The following is a 9,203-nucleotide window of genomic DNA, read 5'->3' on the forward strand; positions in this document are numbered from 1 at the left end:
TTCATTGTTAATATCGCACGTCTCATTCTTGCCTATCGGAATTGTTACGTTTGAGTGGCCTATTAAGAACAAGTAATTTCCACTGTGTTGTCCTTGGTGTCAATTTTTGTTGGCTTCTTATGATATGACTAATAAAAATCGGGCCCTTCGGTTAACCCCCCTTTCTTCTCGTTTATTGGACAGACTGTATTTCTCATGGACGTTCACGGCCTACCCTATCTTTTTTCTTTCGTTTGTTTGCTTTTTCTCGCCGCTGTTCTTTTAATATTTCATTTCCCCTCCCCCCTGTGCAGGGTAGCAAACCAGAATCTTATCCGGTTAACCTCCCTGCCTTTCTCATCCCCTTTATCTCTTCAATATGTCATTTCCAATGTGACGTGACGTCGCTGTACGTTGGGCTGACTCCTTTTAAAGCAAATCTTACTAGGCGAACCCTCCAAGACTTTGCACACGGTGGCTACTGCGGCTGTCTTGTCGAATAGCATATACAAAGTACAGCAGTCAGATAATGAATCACCTAAACGTCTTCCGGTTGCCGACAATAAATTCATATCCGGAGTGAATGTGTGTGTGCGCGTGTGTGTGTGTGTGTGTCCCACTCTTCCATGCAGTATTGTTCAGGGTTTTCAGGGTTTCAGGGTATTGCAGGGTTTTCGAGAAGGGTATATTGTTACTGGGCAACGTGAATACCAGGGGGGCACGGCTTTTGAAAAGGAGAGAAGGAAGAGATTGACTCCTGTGTTTGCATGGAATGAGGCAACCTTAATTGTGTAGATTAAATACTGAGTTACTCGTTCCTCACTTCCTCATTTCATTGTGGTGGCGAGCGGTCGGACATGACAACATGTACTAGCGCCTCGCGGCGCTCCTTCGTCCTTTTTTGTTTCCTTGGATTCTATCTCAGAATTTCTTAACGACCAACTACGCAACATAATCTTAGGTGGCAATATCAACATTAACCACCTTTCCGACAGTAGCATGGAAATAGAGTTAAACCTTATTAAACAGACACTACCGTCCGAATGTTATTACACCACCCTCAAGAATGACAACGAGCACTCTGTCACAAAGTCTTTGACTATGGGACCTCCTCCTGCATACTAAATACATGTAATTTGACCCAAATTCTAACAATAAATTCTGATTCTGATTCTGAAAAAAGTGCGTGCCTGCGTCTATATCGAGACAGCTGCCATTGCCACCGCAGCCACAGCGCCGCTTACACGGCTATAGGGAGGAAAGCTCCCCATTGTTCTTGACCTCGCCGGACCGGTTCGTCACTTGGGTCGCCAGACCATGGCGAGGGCCGGGCTAGCCACTTCGACCGGGGAGAGTGGTTTGGAAGACGGAGCAGCGTGGTCATGCACCGAGAGACAGCTGATCTTGTGGTCGGCAGGCTGAAATCCCCAGGCCGGTGTCTTCGCCGGTAGATCGACAGACGGTGCAAGTTCGTCAACATCTTCGGCAGTGAGGTACCAGCAGCCCGATGCTTCTTCAGATCGGGATCTCGGCGAGTACGCTATAGATAAAACTCGTGTTCCAACGTGCTCTCGGAACTTTCCGCCAGACCCTTTTCTTTTAAATCACGTTTCGTCTTTCATTTACTTATTCATCGCGTGTTCATTTTATATGTTCTGTCAGTGTAGTGTTTGCCGCGTTTATTGTCGCGTGTATTCCTCACTTGCGTCGCGTACAGTGGCGTAGTAAAGAGGGGGTTGGGGCCGATGAGTTGGGGCCAATGAGTTGGGGCCATAGGCTCCGGGTGCAAGTGGCCAGTGGGGGGTGTGGGGGTGTGTCATATACATCAGAAGACACCCCTCTTTCCGCCGGATACAACCGGGGGGGGGGGGGGTGACAGAAGACCTATGGGCCCCGGGTACCCGACGACCTAGCTATGCCACTGGTCGCGTAATTGTTTTTTTTATTTCGCGAGTGTTAGAAATTCCACGTGGTTGGCTTTGTGTCCTATGTCGTGTCACAATGAGTTGTGTGTGACCCGCACGCCTTCCGCGAAGTTTTTTACACTCTGCTTGTAGTTTTCTTATTCTTTTTTTGTCATGTCACTGCATGATTTTATTTTATTAAATACAGCGTGTGTTTTTACGTCGCCTCCCGTCTCATGCATCTGGTCCACGGTAGATCAGGCGCCGACCTTATCGCCGACTAGCTGTCGAACCATCTGTAAGTGCATGCGGGGTGGGTTTGTCGTCACCCCATACCCTCCCGTTCGGAGAATGTAAGTAATCATACCCAAATGTTTGACACACTCAAAAGCTCCTATATCTGTCAATAACAAATTCAAATTCCCAGGTTATTATGTGTGGTGTCATTAACTACGCCATAAGTTATCATTTCCCCATTTTTGTCCTTTAACAAAGTCGCAGTTTTGCCCGAAAGGCGATCGACTGCAATAGCATATTAGTGGACTGCTTGCTATACGAAGTAACAATAGTAGTCTATGGGCCGTATAAACTTGTAAACACAGGCAAACTAACTAAATTAACGAGCATGGTTTCATGCGCGTACAAGCAAACATGAACACATCTCAGTTAATGACCGTTTAAACTTGCTGTGAAAACGTTCGAGTGAGCAAGCGCGGCAAGACCAGTGAGCGAGTTGACCTTCGTGTTGCCTCTCGCGTCAACGTGAACACCGAGCACAACGAACTCTGTCCCCGTCGCAGACGGCTTTGAAGATACAGGGGCCCGGGCGGGCACGCGCGGAGTAAAACGAGCCCCCTCGTGCCGGAGCCTTTCGCCCGACGGAAGACGGCGCGCTTCCTTCCCGCTTTCGTCCCTGGCGTTCGCGACATTGAGCGGCGATCGCCGGCTCGCTCACGTACGCTTTCACTTCCACATATAGCCCACGGCACGCGGCGACGATTTTATCACCCTTGGACTTTATACAGACCCTAACGGCGACGGCGACGGCAAAATTGCGCCTAGAGTGTCCATATAATTGCTATCGCAATAAAACCTTCACACTAACAAGCAGGCACGAGAACAAACCAGTTACTCGGTTATCAATACAGAAAAATCATCGGAGTTTTTGGAGCGTTTAGCTTACAAGTACCTAGGTGTTACTATATCTAACGACTTATCCTGGTGAACACACGTCAGTAACATCATTTCATCTGCTAAGAAATCGCTGGGTTTTCTCAAGCGTCATCTACAACGTGCCCCCAAACCTGTTAAACTACTGGCCTACCAGTCAATAGTCCGACCGAAACTAGAATATGCATCCGCCATATGGAATCCACACCAAACATATCTCATCAACACACTCGAAGCCGTTCAAAACCGCGCCGCAAGGTTCATCCATTCTAATGATTCATATGACGTGAGCATATCTTACTTCAAGAAATAATTGAATTTACTTCCCCTTTGCACGCGCCGGCGCACTGGAAGCCTTTCACTTTTCCATAAGTTTTATCACAGCTCGCTTAATCAAGCACCCTATATCCTACCGTACACGGCACACTTTTCAGTTGGGCCGCCCTCGCATGCGCACTGTTACCTTTTCCGCCTCATTGTTTTGCCATGCCGCTACAGATTGGAATAACCTGCTCCACCAAATCGCCGCCATCATTTGCCCTTCTACGTTCATGGAGAGTGTCACTGCGCACTTTTCACAATGAAAATGACCTGTCTTAACAGACTTATATGCTCGCGCAACTTTAGTTTGTATTATTTAGGTCTATGTATTTGCGCTGACGTCTGTAACACTTTAGCTCATGTAGTTTTTTGTTGTTTGCGTGTTCAGTAACGTATTATACAAATTATGTACTAATGTATTCCCACCCCTTATGTAATACCCTTAGCAAGGGGTTTTTAAGGTAATAAAATGAAATGAAATGAAATAAACTGGGACGATCTGCTCAGTGAGAGGAATCCTTAAATGGCATATGACTACTTTATTAGACCATACACAGGCACTTACAATACCTCTTTTCAACTGAAAGCATTTAATCGAACAAAAAAAGCTCGCAAGACGTGGGTTACCGCAGACATGTTAAAGCTGACAAATAAGCGATATTAGATTTATGCAAACGTCATACGAACCAGTTGTTTAGGCACACTACAAGAGCCTAAACATTACAGAAACTACGTTACTAAGGAGGTTCATGCTACCAAAAAGGTTTATCAGACAAATATTTTCAGCTCATGTCCAGGCCAATCCCAGGACGGATGGAAAAGTCTAAATTCTCTGAGAGGACGATCTTAAGATGCACTTATAACAAATAGTGTTAATCTAACTAAAGCTTTATTGACTATGTTCTATCAGTTGCCCCAACACCGAGTATCTACAATAGCTTTACGCTATATGGGACCACAAAATCAATATACATTGCTTCTACAACCAATCGCAGAGAACCAAGTAACCACAGTATTCCTATCAGTAAACAACACTAAATTGCAAGACGCATCTGGCCTGCCAACAGGACCAGTCAGGTACACTATTGATATCATTGCACACTGTCTAACACACATATTTACCATTTGTTTATTATCTGGTGTTTTTACAAGTAACATGTAATCCTACAAGTTTGCAATTTACAAAAAGGGGAGCAAGGATGATAGGTCTAAAAACCTGCTCATTCCTATTCTACCAGTTCTCGCGAAAGGCTTTGAAGATATAATCCTTAAGTGCATGACATATTTTTCTGATAATCGCCAAATAATCACTTCATCACATGTATGACCACTAAAAGATGGCGCGTGAACTAGCTCTCCTTATTGAGAAGGAATTCATACAAGAAATTACTGAAAATGAAAATGTGGTTGTGGGAACGTTTGTAGACTTCACTAAAGTTTTACATCTTATGAATCATCGCACCTTTCTTCTGAAACTCGAGCACTATGGTTACCGTGGGAAAGTATTTTCTTTAATTTATTCTTACTTACAACACTGCATACAGTTCGTTGCCATTAACCGACATCATTCTTCAGTAAAAGCTCTAACTTCGGGTGTTACTCAAGGAAACATGTTGGGCCCCTTCCTCTTCGTACTATACGTTAATGAACTCGTGAATATTGATAATGCATGAAAGTACTTCGTATACGCCAACAACACGAGCTTAGTCATTTCAGGTGTTTCAGATGTCGAGCAGGCTGAACGAGCTAATAAGACATCGGTAGTATTTAATGCATGGACTCTTGAATAATATTTAAAGGTCGATATTCAAATGACTAAAGCAATATTGTTCCTCCCGCGTCAAAAATGTTTCCATCTTCCACCTCTCATGATATGTAACATTGAGGTTGAAGCTGACGCTCTGCTAAAATTCGGCAGAAACGGTTAAGACGGCTTACGTGTGGGAACGCAAAAGCATTGTACCAATGGCAGACCTCGGAATGTCGTGTACGCGTTCATTTTATACACTCATTACGTGGCGCCTGCTCCATCACAGTGGCTGCGCCGTCACGTGGCCAATGACGCACGCACTATGCACACTTTCAGTCATCCAGAACTGCGGTGACGTCGGGCTTGTCTCGCGCTCCGGAGGCCCGGACTCGATTCCCGCCCAGATCGAAAAGTATAAATTTTCTTTTCAGAGCCATTAATTTACCCTCTCTACAGGAAGCTGCCTGAAAAATTTCATGTCAATCCGAGCGTTTTTGACGTGTTATTGCTCTTTGCGCCGTCGGCCATTTTTGGTACCATCTTTCGGTCAGGCTGACGGATGACGGGGCATATAATGCTTTCGCAAAAAAACCTTAGGAATCGACTTTTCGGGAAACATGTCATGGGACGATCACGTTAAAGCTTTGTTGGAAAACTTTCTCGTACGACCATAATACCTCAGCAACCTTCTGTTTGTCGATGACATTGTTCTATTCAGCAACACTGCAGACGAGTTACAAGAAATGATCGAGGACCTTAACTAGGGGATTGTAAGAGTGGCGTTGAAGATCAATATGAAGAAGACAAAGATAATGATGAAGAGCCGTGCAAGGGAACAAGAGTTGAGGATCGAAAGTCAGCCTCTAGAGTCTGTGAAGGAGTACGTTTACCTAGGTCAACTAATCACAAGGAACCCTGACCATGAGAAGCAAATTCACAGAAGAATAAAAATGGATTGGATCGCATACGGCAGACATCGGGAATTCCTGACTGGAAGCTTACCGTTATTATTGAAAAGGAAGGTAAACAATCAGCGCATATTACGGGTGCTCACATATGAGGCAGAGAGTTAGACACTGACAAAGAAACTTGAGACCAAGTGCTGCGCAAAGAGCAATGGGACGAAGAATGCTAGGCATAACTTCAAGAGACAGAAAGAGAGCGGTTTGGATCACAGAGCCAACGGGTTTAGACGATATTCTATTTGACATTAGGAGAACAAAATGGCGCTGGGCAGGTCATGTAATGCGCAGATTAGATAACTGTTGGACCATTAGGATGACAGAATGGGTATCAAGAGAAGGGAAGCGCAAGGGAGGACGGCAGAATACTAGGCGATGCGACAAATTAGGAAATTTTCGGGTGAATTTTCGGGTGCTAGTTGGAAACAGTTGGCGCAGGACAGGGGTAATTGGAGATTGCAGACAGAGGCCTTCGTCCTGCAGTGTGCATAACATAGGCTGCTGCAAGCGCACATAGTGCACGCGAAGTTACCGGCCCTCGATGCACCGGGACTGCCCGCATCGCAGGTCGCTTTCGAGGCGGTGCTCACGCGGCTGCGCCATACGCAGCAACCACCGCAGTAAAAGTCACCCCCTATATAGAGGGGGGCGGGGTTATCAGCCAGTAAGATAACCTAGATGGTTGCTTGTTGTGCTAGACATTAGTGATTATTTTCTATGTTCATTGTTAATGCATACGTACTGCAAAAAAAGCCGCAGTTTTGCCCGAAAGGCGAAGCAACGATTGCGGGAGCAAATTAGTGCACAGCTATATACGAAGTAAGGACATACAGCGGGACGCGTGGCGATGGTGTTTTAGCCTCTGGACTTTATACAGAACTCTACGGCGTCGGCGACGCAACTGCGGAAATGCACTATATGTGTCTACACGTGTCTATATAATTGCTCTCGCAATAATAAGCTTAGTTAATGAGCTTAGCAATAATCAGCTTAGTCAGACCGCCCTCTTCTCGCTGTGTGCCATTTGTAGGGGGCACGGACCCAGTAAAGCCTGTTGAAAACTTTTTGTGCGTGCCTCTAAACATTCTATGATGTTTGAGTAAAGTTTGCTTGTTTGTTTGTTTGTTTGTTTGTCTGCAGCGCCTGTGGGGCGAACTGGTGATTAACTTTAAAGGAGTTTTGGCGGTGTATAATCGCAAGTGGGAGGTGATGGTGCAGCAAGTAATGCTTGAGATGGCTAACAGACTTGCGCGTTCTCCTGCGGCCGCATGTTGCGTTTCCTTGGCGCCGATTGATCAGCCAGTTGCATGCGTGAAACAAATTCGGGACTAGTGGAACAGGGGAATTACTGAATATGCAGTGAAGTAGGACAGCTGTGAGGAGGCGCCTCAGTATTTTCTTGAAATCTGTGGATTAGGTGACTCCTGTACGTGCTAACGACGCAGATGTACAAGGCAACGGAAGAGATGTGAAGGAGAAGACCAAAGCAGAGGGGAAGAACCAATAGACACCCCGGTGACAGCCTCTGCGCGCATTGGCTTCTGATCGCCGCCGAATACGCCCGAGTGGAACAGCAAGCACGCTACTGTAGAAATAAGCGGCTTTTGGTACCCGGCGCCGGAAAAAGTACCTGACCCCGTTACTAGGTCACGGCCTAGACAATCTTCGAATGCCACAATGAACGTGCAAGCGACCGAGAGCAACGTCACCACCGCTCAAATACTGCAGGTCGCCTCAGATGTCAAAATGTAAGAAGAGGGCCCGGACACGGTAAATATACCTGGTAGCGAAACTTCCATAGAGGCCCATACCTTCAAAGCATTGCGGTTCATCAGCGGTTCATGGCGCTTAGCGCCATCTGTACGAGGAGGGAACACTTCCGGTGGCAGAAAGAAAACGATGACACGCCATATCCGTTAAAAACAGAAGTGACGTCATCTTGTTCTCAAAGGGGCGAAACTTGTTTTGGTGTTCTGCCATTAGAGCTGTATATTTAAATGCTCCGCTATCCGACTTATGGGCGTTTCGGTTTTTCAGCGCGGAAAGCGATGCAAGAAAAGGCCAGCCGTACGGGCGTCGAAATCGCACCCCTGAACAGAACATACTTTCTTTGGATTCCGACGAACGCTTAGGTGTACCGTACTGGTTCTATCGTCGGGCGTCCAACCCGTTGGCCTGCGCAGTCGCACGAAAACAACTAAAGTAAGCAATTATCTGGTGGTCGTAACTCACTGCTTTTGACTGAACAGGTTGAGAAACGATGAAGCTAACCGCACCACCAAATTCAGACAAACGTCGACAAGCAAAACAGCACTACGTGTGAGGGGGGCGATTAGTAACAAGCGAGCTTCTCGACCGCGCCTTTCTGGACACTTCAAGAGCTACACTGATTTGCAAGCGATAGCGGCGTCAACTCCCTCTTATGATGGGCGCTGAAAAAAGGCATTTATTGACAATGATAAAATAGAGTTGTCTTTTCTTTACTCGTCACGCATATATAAAATTGATAAGGAATTTTAAAAAATTAAATTTTGGAGTTTTACGTGCCAGAACCATATTCTGGTTATGAGGCACGCCGTAGTGGGGGACTCCGGAAATTTTGACCACCTGGGGTTCTTTAACGTGCACCTAAATCTAAGTACACGGGTGTTTTCGCATTTCGCCCGCATCGCAATGCGGCCGCCGTGGCCGCGATTCAACCACGGCGGGTGATAAGGAATTTTATTTTCATTTAAAGAATCTAACTGCGTCTCGCTTTAATTAAAAAACGCTTTCTTTCCCAATGTTTGTTCCCTCCAAACATTGTCGCGCTTCAATGGCTGCTCCCATAAGCACCCTTGCTGATGTCGGTGACTATTTGTTTTGAACCGCTTTTCGCCCGAAGCTTCGCGACCTATTTGGATCGACCTTGGCCCTGACTTAACAGAGCAAAGCCTGCATCCCATTCGTAGCGACAGCCCACCGGTGAAGTGGCAGTCTAATGTGAAACGGATTCTTGCCAATTCCGAGCTCATGGTTACCTTCACTCTGCGTACAAGCCAAGATGACCTGCTGCAGTCAAACAAGCCAACGGACACCACGCATACTACGACGAGGCCAACTTAGGTGGCAATAGAT

At 46.2% G+C, this 9,203-nt stretch overlaps 1 protein-coding gene across 2 annotated transcripts in view; it reads right to left on the reverse strand.

Moving 5' to 3' along the window:
• Nucleotides 1-9,203, reverse strand: part of LOC139057173 (sushi, von Willebrand factor type A, EGF and pentraxin domain-containing protein 1-like) — a 173,680-nt gene that overhangs the window by 116,682 nt on the left and 47,795 nt on the right. The window lies entirely within an intron of this gene.

Source organism: Dermacentor albipictus, chromosome 3, assembly GCF_038994185.2.
Source record: "Dermacentor albipictus isolate Rhodes 1998 colony chromosome 3, USDA_Dalb.pri_finalv2, whole genome shotgun sequence".
NCBI classification, from domain to species: Eukaryota; Metazoa; Arthropoda; class Arachnida; order Ixodida; family Ixodidae; genus Dermacentor; species Dermacentor albipictus.